This window comes from Eucyclogobius newberryi, unplaced genomic scaffold (genome assembly GCF_026437365.1).
Source record: "Eucyclogobius newberryi isolate DKJ021-1_F unplaced genomic scaffold, fEucNew1.0.hap1 SCAF_1, whole genome shotgun sequence".
NCBI classification, from domain to species: Eukaryota; Metazoa; Chordata; class Actinopteri; order Gobiiformes; family Gobiidae; genus Eucyclogobius; species Eucyclogobius newberryi.
Genome location: NW_027315723.1, coordinates 20,519,046 through 20,531,085, shown reverse-complemented (window position 1 = coordinate 20,531,085; position 12,040 = coordinate 20,519,046).

The window sequence follows — 12,040 nt, the reverse complement described above, 5'->3', positions numbered from 1 at the left end:
ATTCACTGACAACCTTTTCTGATGTGAAATGTTCGGTCAAAATATTTAGTAAAAGTTTATTTTTAATTTATTTTGTTAACCAATGTTTTTATTCATGCCTTATTATTATTATTATTATTTTATATATTTATCTATTATTTTTGTTGTTTCATGTTGCATCTTATTGCCAAAGAAAGTTCCTAGTTTGTGAATCTTGTTGGATATAAACCTGTTCTGATGTGAATTGAGAGCAATAATCCAGTTTAATACAGTATCCCAAAGTTCAGGATTTATTCCATGTCCGCACAAACATTTTACCACCACCAAATAATGTTTTTCTCCATAAAGAGTTTTTGCTACATGTTTATCCAGCTTATAAATCAAATACTGCAAGGCCAGGAAACAATCTGATAACTAGAATAATCAGATAACTCAATACATATATCTGATTTCTGGTGTGTGTTTACAGCACACGGGAATCTGATCAAAAGCAGCATTTCATTCAGTGGATTGTTCGAGTAACTGTTGTATTTTGAAGACAAAGTGCAATTAATTTGAAAATAATGTTTATCTAACATTTCTGTCTTTACATTAGTTTCCCCCTTTTCATTAAACTGTTTGCACAAACATTTTACTTCTGCAAAATTATGTTTTTCTCCTTAAAATCCTAACTCATCTAGCTAATTACAAAGATACTGAATAAGATAACGTAACAAAAATGCAATAAAAACTCAAGATAAATCCATCCAATCTGACAATTAGGCCTATATCGTATCTTATCTTATTATAACAACACACATTTTCATTGCCACTTCCATGCAATAATTCCCATATCTCGTTTAAAGTTATTGACACATATTTTGGAGAGTAATGATCCGAGTTATCAAGAGCCCAAATAATAAATGCAAACTTTAGTTACATTAAAATCTCCATATTTATGTATTTATTCAACCCCCTTTCATCCAGATTCTGAAGATCCATTGAGAAATAACTCATTTACAACGACGGTCATTCAATCTATATTAGTAATAACGCAGACGTCCATTTGCACATACATATTTATATATATACATATTACTGTTGAACACAAATTAAAAAGTCAATTAAAAGAATATTGCTAATTCGCTTCCGTGTGCTTCGGTGAGTTACAGTCCAAACATGGCTCCCGGCTGTAGATGGCTTCAACAAAAACTCTTCTAGAGTATGAAAAAATGCCTTCCAGTCTGGAAAGCACAACGCCACGCCCCCTGACGTCTTTTCCACATCAAGGAACCCCATTGGCTGCTGTACCAGAGTGTAATATGCGGGGCACAGCCAGGCTTCTCCCCCCCAAGAATCTAAAAGCAGCTCATCCCAGTGATTTTCACAGGAGAGGAGGGGAGGAGGAGGAGAGGAGGAGGGGAGGGGGAGGAGAGGAGGGGAGGAGGGGAGGGGGGGTGAGGTATAGCTACTGTACGTGGCCTGCTGTGTTACAAACGTGTTTCCGCTGCAAGTGTCACTCAGAAAGCAACAAAGGGGATTCCGTGAACGCTGCATTACGCACCTACGACAAATGTACGAGGCGCATTCACTCACATCTGTTTTCCACCGTCAGCGCCGTGGCAACCGGAGCAGGGCCGGCGTTCTATGGAAATCGAGCAATCCGCTGGCAAATTGGTGACACAGCCTGCAGCTAGCTAAATTGCAAAAATCGTTCTCGTCTCGCGTTCGTTCAAAGATTCCGCACTGGAAGAGAACGTCGCCCGACAGTGTCAAAGGCGCGCGATGTCGTTTTGCTAGTCGATTATCTCATGTAAACGTTGTAAATTGTTAGTTTGACCTGGAATGTGGGGGGGATTTTACTGGTGCTATGTGATAGTATAAGAAGAGAGACAGTAGTAAGAGATAGTACGTAGTGATGAATACAATTATTTGAATTTTTGTTATATATTGATTTGGTTTCAACAACTAAACAAAACTTTTTTTTTTTTTTTTTGGTGCGATCAGAAGTTCAGAGTTATAACACCACTTCAGGTCCTTATTACATGTTTGTTTGAGTCACTTAAATCAGAATCAGAAAAGGTTTATTGCCATTGCTAATGAACAGAATTCACAAACATAGGAACTTGCTTTGGTGATTCGGTGCGACATACAACAAATAACAATGATTACGATGTTTGAATTTACACTGTTGGTGAGAAAAATCGTACATTTAGAGATATTATATTGAAACTTCTTCTGTTGTTTACTTGTAAATGTCAGAAAGACGTCTATTACAAGTTCATCATCATGTAAAATTTTCCAAAAATATACCATTTCATTTTTAAAAATGACAAACATTGCACATACAATGCAGAAAGAAAAAAACGTACAATCATATCATATTTAGTAGTTGAGTAAACACATTTTTACAACAACAAAAAACTAATTTAGTCAAATATTTGGAGTTAATTGGGCTTTTAAATAGTAACCTGTAAAGTATAGGGCTGTTAGCGATTGAATTCTTGGTTGACTGAAAACGTTGGTTAGTTGACTAAACAAGGTCGTGGAATTAAAGTTCTCCAAACTACTTTTATGATCTAACTATATAATTTACCCAGAGTGCACTGAGAAGCCTAAAAAAGTACTTGTAAATTGCATATTTGTGTGTAAAACGGCAAAATATATCCATAGCGGTCCAAGAAGACGCCATCGACATAACAACGATATCTTCCACATACAACAGCAAACCTTTCTACCTTTCGTTTTTTCAAATACAGGCATTGTTATTGCCAAAAATATATATTATTGTCACGAAGATCGATAAGTTTCATGCCAATCTGAGGAACATTACTGGGAAAACAACACCAACATCAAAGGAAAGGAGGAGGTTTCGGACCCTTGCCCATTTAATCATTGGTCGCCCATTTACTCTATACCCTCTCATTTAACATTTGGCCCATGAAACCTGGCAACCCATCTCCAAATCTTGAGGTTCATGGTTAGTACTTGCGGTGAATTATCACATTTCGCATGTTTTAAGTCGATGAGTGACAGAAGAAAGCTTTTTGCTAATAAACTCCGAAACGAATGATATTTTTTAGGCCAACACAGGATGCTGGATGAAGTAAACCGAGTATTGCATCTGGCATTTGAGTCTAAAATCATTTCTACGTGTGTGAGTGTGACATTTCCTCGTGTGCCTCGGAGATACAGTTGGAACACATTTCCTCCGCGCAGTTGTTTCCCTTGTGATGAATTACAAAGTGGAGGATAGAAGGGCTTCATTCTTCATTGTTCTTCCCGGATTACCGCCGTGTGACAGCTGAATTGTGCAATCCCGTGTAGAAATGAGGGCGGTGTGTGGAATGCAGCTGGACACGAGACACTGACGGAAGAGTTCCATTTAACCTCAAATCGCACGCTGCAAAAACAGAAGGTCAACGCCAAAATTCAACGGTTTAGTTTTAGATACGATTGATTTAGTTTGCAGGACTATATTTTAGATTTCCATGACCTCCGCCAATGATTCACTCATACTAGGAACTATGAGTGACATGTCTTGTCCAAGGATACAGCACCAGTTTCCTCTAGCGCTCCACTGTGGAACCTGGTGTTCCTGCAGTCTTCCATCCAAGCACTAACCAGGCCTTGACCTGCTTAGCTTCTGAGATCTGATGGGATTGGGCAGTGTCAAGCAGGTATGGCCACCTGAATGTTCCTTACTATGGCATTACCTTTAAAGGAATAATAGAGGATTTTTCGCTGAGTTGATAACTCAAGCAACTGTTAGTCCCTTTTAAAAAAATGGTCATGCACAGTGTGCCGCACACTCAGCCTCACTCTGCTGTTGTTTCCAAGAGGCCGTCCAATCAAACCTTGTGCGGAAGCACGGAACAGCCTCGCTGCTACACGTGCGTTTGTTTATTAGCGCGACGGATTGCATCTTTTGTCTCCGCAGATTTCCGTCTCTTCTGAGCTCGAACACAGTCTTTCTCGGCCATTTTAGTACTGTACAGCGAAGGAACTCGCTGCTCGCTTCGCTAAACACACACCGACGCATGCGCAGCCAGGGAAACATGCTGCTATCCTGGGAACGAGAATGCAGGTGTGCAGTAGGACGCAGGGAATGATTGACATGTGAGAGAACTACTTGGTTGTCCACGCCACAAGGAAATGAGTCAGATTTGGCCCCAAAAATCCTCTATTATTCCTTTAACAATCTCAATGGACGCGTGTAATAGCACTTTCCACAGTTACTAAAAACAGATCAGTCATGTCGGTCAATCCAAACGTCAACGTGGTTTCATGTGTCTTATGATCATAAGCTCGTTGTTCAAATGCGGTCATGACCCCGCGAGAAAGGGCGAGCCAAAGGTGAAGATGGACGAAGCACTGACTGGGATTATGTGGGCAGGTTTCCAACGTGTGAAGAAGTGCGGCACGACAAAACGACGACCTCCATTTCAATTTATAACCATCCGAAACAATCTGTAGTTTGTCACGCATCGTTTCTGGCTTCACAAAGCTTTAACATTTGAATATTTGCCTTTTAAACATTCATATGCCATTGTAGGAACCAAAGCGGGTATTTGTTTACCTTCCTGGTGGTTTCCTTATCATTCCAAACATCACAGACTGCGAGTCACAGAGCCCCGGACACCTTTGTTTGTTCAGACAGTTTTAGTTTTTATGCCATGTTTGTTTGTCTGGGATCATGGCGTCAACTCAAAAGTGTGCTATTGCCACCGGTAAGAATGCACGTCTTAACATTGTTCTTATTGTTGTTTTTAATTTGCAATTTTTACATCTATAATTAAATAAATGCAAGATATGAATTCCATTTTGTGAACCGTTCAACTTCACTGACAGATTATTTCTTTAAAATGAGAAAAATATATTAAATTCAAGCAAAAAGACCACAATTAATCTAAACTTTTCAAACCAAATGAAAAATGGACAAATTATACTTTTGAATGGCTTTTCCAAATGTAGACGTTAGAAAATAAGGTGAAACCCCTCCCGAAAACGACAGTCTTCAATCAGATATTTAGGCGTTGGAGCGCCTTTGAACAATAGCCAAATAAATAAATGAAGCCCTTAGGCAACGTGAATGCTAAGCTAAAAGCCTTGCCTTCGTTGTGAACGCAATTCGACCAGTCTGAGTCCAGTGATGGTTTTTGGACTGATAAACTGCAGAGTAAAAGTCCAGATTCTTTCAGAGGCTAAGAAAAGACGACACCAGGAATGTTTTTGACGAGGGAACGGCCATACAACGTCGTAACGAACTCAAAAAGGTCAATTTTGTAGCTATTGTTTTTGGTTTTTGCATTGCATTCTACCAAACCCATGCATAGTAAACTCACACACACACACACACATCAAAATCTTCAGCTCCAATAAACCCCCCATGTCTGTGCGATACATTTTTTCACGGAGGCCTCTCGGAACGCGGCGCCGGTGGTTCACAGTTGCGATACACCCACAGCTTTCAGACCCGGCGCTGGTGCATAGCTTCGTCTATAGGCTCTGTGAAACTCCCACCACTAGAACAATGGCTTTATGTTTCTCAGACAATAGGGAACCGAATGAAGGGAGAACCGCGCTGCACATGAGAAGAAGAACATGTCTGATGATTATGGTGATCATTGAGACTATTATTGAATCAGATTTCGACACGATGTGTAGCAAGATGTTGTTTGAACGAGAAAACGCTGTTATTTTTCAAAGGAGTCCAGGCCAAAAATGGTCAGTAACAATAAAGCAATAAAACATTTTGAAATAGGCTTTGTTTGGTCCCGTTTAATCCCAATTTAGGGTGCACGTATACCACATTCAATTGTCATCTAAACTGAGAATGCATTTGTGATTAAACTTGGACTGGATCGGACCTAAACTAGGAATAGAATAGGACCAAACCATTTCGAAATAAGGACTTAACAGGGCTCCAGCCAAGACCAAACTACGACGAGTGTGAACCTTTGGGCGCGTTGTTATTTGTTCTTAAATTCAGCCCATTTTCGTCCCGATGTAGACTTCTTGGGTCTGTCCTGCTCTAGTCCAGGTTTAGTCCTGCTTTTGACCCAGTTTCGATTCGGTGAATGTGCAAGTGTGAACGCATCCTTGGTCTTCACGACGATTTGTTTTGGTCCAGTTCACGTCTAGGTTTAGTTAGTTCTGGGTTTAATGATGTGGTGTGTGGAAGTGTGAAAGCCACAGCGTTGCACACACATCGTTTACATGGCAACAGCAACGTATCACGGACTCAGTTTCAAAGTGCGCTTACCTCTTTAGCTTTCCTGTGAATAATTGCAGGTTAATGGGCAATGTACAAATGATAAAACACATACCCGTCCATCAAAGACAATAGTATCTATCAGTGTTTGTGTTGAATATATGAAACCTGTTTTAATGCAAATATACTCACAAGTTCAACTGTTTAGGAAAGTACCGTTATTGGTGTGTTTACCTCCACAATGATAGCCTCAGTTTAGTTCTAAGTCTGATGCAGTGTTTGCGTAGTGAACGGACCCCTAAGGCTTAAGCAAAGACCCACACAACCCTATGATGATGAAGATGTTTGACACATTTAAAAGCGACGACACGTTTTCATTTGCAGGAACAAGCCGGGTCAATTGTTAAGACCGCGCTGGGTTTCTCGTGATATGTAATGACACTAATTGAGAAATGTTTTTTGCACTCACAGTATTAGTTAAACATGATACGATTCGCTTTGGGGAAGAGATGCAGTCAAACGTGTCCAATAACAGCTGCTTGGTGGTTTCATTCACATATTCCCTGAGCGTTGGATGGGTTTTCGTCGAATTTTTCCCTCCGATACTAAAGCAATGCACAATATAGGCTAATCCCCCCTGGTTCCCCCTGTAAGAGTGGTCCCCGGGCGCGGCACAAGTTACAGGAGGTCCCAGCGGCACAGGATGGATGGGTCAAGTACGCTGAACAAATTTCCCTGTGGGGACAATAAAGTCGGCCTAACCTCGCGTTGCATACATCTACTGGGTTATTGCGGCTGTTGATCTTTTGCTTTTAAAAGCACGTGAGTCTGTAGTGTTAAACGGAGATGAAAAATGTGTGAAAGCTTTGTTGATCTGTAGATTGGGTGGAAATGGTGGCTGGTGGAGCAGTGGTGTTCGCCTTCAGACGCAAACATTGGTGGTTCAATCCAAGCTCTAACCATTGTGTGTGAATGTGTGAAGGAAGTAATTGGCTGTTTTTGTGTCTGGAAAATAACTATAAACTACTTATTATAACCATAACTAAAGTGTTGTACATGATTTTTAGTCTTGAAAACAATTTGAAAACCAAAACTAGTCAATTTTAATGTCTTTGCAGCGGTCCACACTTTTTGCTAACTTTCCTAGTGCATTCCTAGCACCCAAATTATTCACAAAATGAGTTTATAAGTGCTTTTCACAACTTTCAGAGGCCAGAGTTGGAGGTTGCGGTGGGCCACACTTTTTGCTAACTTTCCTAGCGCATTCGGTTGTGTTCAGTGTTCTGTGTTTATTCTTTAAAAACAAATTTAAAAATAAAAGAATAATAATAGGATGCAGGCCATTGGGCAAAACCACTTAAAGGTTGTGCTCACACTTCATAAAACAGAACTAAACCTGGACTTCATTGGGACTTCATTGGGGCAGGATCAAACCAGGACTAAAATGTGCTCAATTTAGGACCAAGTGTGAATGCACCTCATGTACCAGTATTTTCTCTTATTGAAGGTTTTGCCACCTGTTTGTCTCCATGGAGATGTTATTATTATTTTGCCTGGAATGTTTCACAGTATGGCATTAAACGCATCTATTGTTCATTGATTCAATTACAATACTGCTCAAAACACCCCTAGTCGCCACCAGACAAGTTACATAGTGCATCTTTAAAGACATATTCACTATAATTAAAGAAGATATGTTTTTTTCAGGGTATTAGTATTAAACTGAAACATATTTAGATACGTTTTGTTTTATTGTTAACCATAATATTGATTGAGAAAACAGTTTAGTTATAATAAAAGCAGAACTGAAAAGTTCTTCGTAGTGGCATTTTACTGTACGATATTGATTTACTACATATTTTTTACTGTTGAAAATTGTTTGAAAACCCACATATATGTACTGCTGTCTGAAGTATTTGAATATCTACAAGATTACTCAAGCAGGCACAAATCAATCTGAATACAGTACAACTTTTAGTATGAAAACGTCAAAGAGAACACCGTTAAAATATGTTTAAATGCTCATAAAAGTAAACTTACAGTACTATGTTCAGTTTCAACATTTGTGGATTTTACTTTTGAACAGCCATTGCAAGTCTTTGCCAAATGTGTGTGCCACTGAACCGTAAAGTGTCCCGGACGTGTCAGAGGTGAACGAGGACAAGCGAATACCCCCGGCCCCCCGAGCGCTCTGACTCACACCCACACATGGCTCACTCGCCCTTTGGAAAATGATCCGGTCGTTTACTCTGTGGAGCTGAAGTTACACAGACCCGAGGCTGTGGGTCTTCCACTACTGCAGCTACTGTATATCTAATACTACTGCTACTACAACTATTACTGCAGCTACTGTATATCTAATACTGCTGCTACTACAACTACTACTGCAGCTACTGTATATCTAATACTGCTGCTACTACAACTACTACTGCAGCTACTGTATATCTAATACTGCTGCTACTACAACTACTACTGCAGCTACTGTATATCTAATACTGCTGCTACTACAACTACTACTGCAGCTACTGTATATCTAATACTGCTGCTACTACAACTACTACTGCAGCTACTGTATATCTAATACTGCTGCTACTACAACTACTACTGCAGCTACTGTATATCTAATACTGCTGCTACTACAACTACTACTGCAGCTACTGTATATCTAATACTGCTGCTACTACAACTACTACTGCAGCTACTGTATATCTAATACTGCTGCTACTACAACTACTACTGCAGCTACTGTATATCTAATACTGCTGCTACTACAACTACTACTGCAGCTACTGTATATCTAATACTGCTGCTACTACAACTACTACTGCAGCTACTGTATATCTAATACTGCTGCTACTACAACTACTACTGCAGCTACTGTATATCTAATACTGCTGCTACTACAACTACTACTGCAGCTACTGTATATCTAATACTGCTGCTACTACAACTACTACTGCAGCTACTGTATATCTAATACTGCTGCTACTACAACTACTACTGCAGCTACTGTATATCTAATACTGCTGCTACTACAACTACTACTGCAGCTACTGTATATCTAATACTGCTGCTACTACAACTACTACTGCAGCTACTGTATATCTAATACTGCTGCTACTACAACTACTACTGCAGCTACTGTATATCTACTACTGCAGCTACTGTATATCTAATACTGCTGCTGCTACTACAACTACCACTGCAGATACTGTATATCTAATACTGCTGCTGCTACTACAACTACTACTGCAGCTACTGTATATCTAATACTGCTGCTGCTACTACAACTACCACTGCAGCTACTGTATATCTAATACTGCTGCTGCTACTACAACTACTACTGCAGCTACTGTATATCTAATACTGCTGCTACTACAACTACTACTGCAGCTACTGTATACCAAATACTGCTGCTGCTACTAAATCAAATCAAATCAATTTTATACAACTTATTATTTATTAGTTGTACTACAACTACTACTTCTGCTACTGTATACTGCTGCTATTACTGCAGCTACTGTATATCCAATACTGCTGCTACTGCTGCCACCACTGCGGCTGCAACTGTATATCTAATACTGCTGCTGCTACTACAACTACTACTGCAACTACTGTATATCTAATACTGCTGCTGCTACTACAACTACTACTGCAGCTACTGTATATCTAATACTGCTGCTACTGCAACTGCTACTGCTGTTACTGTATACTGCTGCTGCTACTACTACAGCTACTGTATATCTAATACTGCTGCTACTACACCTAATACTGTGGCTACTGTATATCTAATACTGCTGCTACTACAACTGCTACTGCTGTTACTGTATACTGCTGCTGCTACTACTACAGCTACTGTATATCTAATACTGCTGCTACTACACCTAATACTGTGGCTACTGTATACTGCTGCTACTACAACTACTATTGCTGCTACAGCGGCTACAGTATATCAAATACTGCTGCTACTACCACAATTACCACTGCTGCTACTGCGGCAACTGTATATCAAATACTGCTACTACTACTACTACAACTACTACTACTGCTACTGCGGCTACTGTATATCAAATACTACTGCTGCTGCTGCTGCTGCTGTGAGGGAGGCAGCGGGAGATCGTGACGAGCGCTGGAGTCGACTTAGAAACCGCAGAATGGAGTCGTTCTTCTGCTTTGTCTTCTCCTTTTAGATGAACAAATACTTTCTTTTTTTCCCAGACACAGAGCCGCCAGACCGAGCGGCATGTTTCAGTTCTTCAAAAATGTGTAATTGAAACATGTGCGAGTAAATCAAGACAAGAAGATGTACGAACATGACAGCTCTGTGCATGATAGAAACCAAAGTCAGATGTACATAAGTTCAAGTTATTTGAATTCAGAATATTACACATTTCATACTACTACTTTAGGCATTTTATATTGTTATTCCCACTTCAGACAACGGAACATTGCCCACACTAACTTAGGGTCCGTCACCTGCTCATCTCTTGTCTCAGTGTGGCTTCAGCGATCTCCATGGAGACGAGCAGGAAACACCACCAGGGAAAGAAGTCCTGTTTTTCAAGACATTTCTGAGCATTAAAAACACCTGGAATTTAATCAACACAAGAAAAATAAGTGTATTTGTCCAGGCAAAACAATAAAATCTCCATGGAAACGAGCATGTGGCAGACCTTCCGCCAGAAAAGTTACCCAGTGCACCTTTAATTTAAGTTTTATTGGCTTCACAAATAACTTCATTACACTTTACACTTCAAATTTATCTTGTTAAGTAAAAATCAAGACACAAAAACATAGATGAATGGACATAGCTGAGAGATTATTTGTATTTGTGTTGTAGAAAATACATTTTAAAAGCACAATTTTATTTGTAAGCAGCAAGAAGTGCACGCCGATTACCACAAAACGGGAAACACTGGTAATGAAAATGTCCAAACTAATGAAATAATGCATGCTTATTTGTTTGTTTGTTTGTTTGTCGTTTCATAAGATTGTCTCAGTTTACATAAGGTTTATTTAGGCGGTTGTGAATTACATCCTTGCATTCCAGAGTAACTGAGTCCGGCGTGGGCCGCAGACGGCGAGCGTCGGTAATGGTCCACAGCTGCGATGCCCCTTCGTTTAAAAAGAAAAAGTTATTTTGAGGACGGAGCATGTGCCACATTCTGACCTCGATACTGCTTTGGGATCCGAGCCTGGTTTTAACTAAAGCCGAGAGGAAACAACGGCTGTGTGGACAAAAACAACAGTCTGCTTTCTATGTGAGGTGTAAGGACTAAACCGGGACTGAATAAGGACTTGAACAACGACACAAACCAGGAATAAATCAGGAAAAAGCCATCGCAGGAGCAAACCAGGTCCAAGCAGGTCCAAACCAGGACGAAACAAGAACCTAAAGCTAGACTAAGCAGGACTAATCTAAACCAGTCTTGTACCAGATCTGAACTTCATTTGATCTACAAGGACCAGAGTTTTTGTTGTGTCTCCCGGTGGAGAAGCTTTGTTCATCTCCGCCTTAAAAGTCACAAAAAGGCTGGACATTCTGGATGCGCGTCCACACAGACTTTTAATATTAACTCGATGCCTTGACACTTGCTACATCAAAAAATCTGGCTAAACTTGGATTAAACTCAGAATTAAACCTGGACTGGACCAGGACTAGAACCTGGCTAAACCAAATCTACATTAGGAAGTGTGACCACACCCTAAAACAGCAACTAAACTATACAACTACCGGTATTTATAACTCCAAGACATTAAACCATGACTGAACCTGGTTTAACCCTGAACTAAACTCAAACCTTACTGCACAAGGTCAAAAGTAGGACTAAACCAAACCGAAACCAGGTCTAAACGAGAACGAAACGT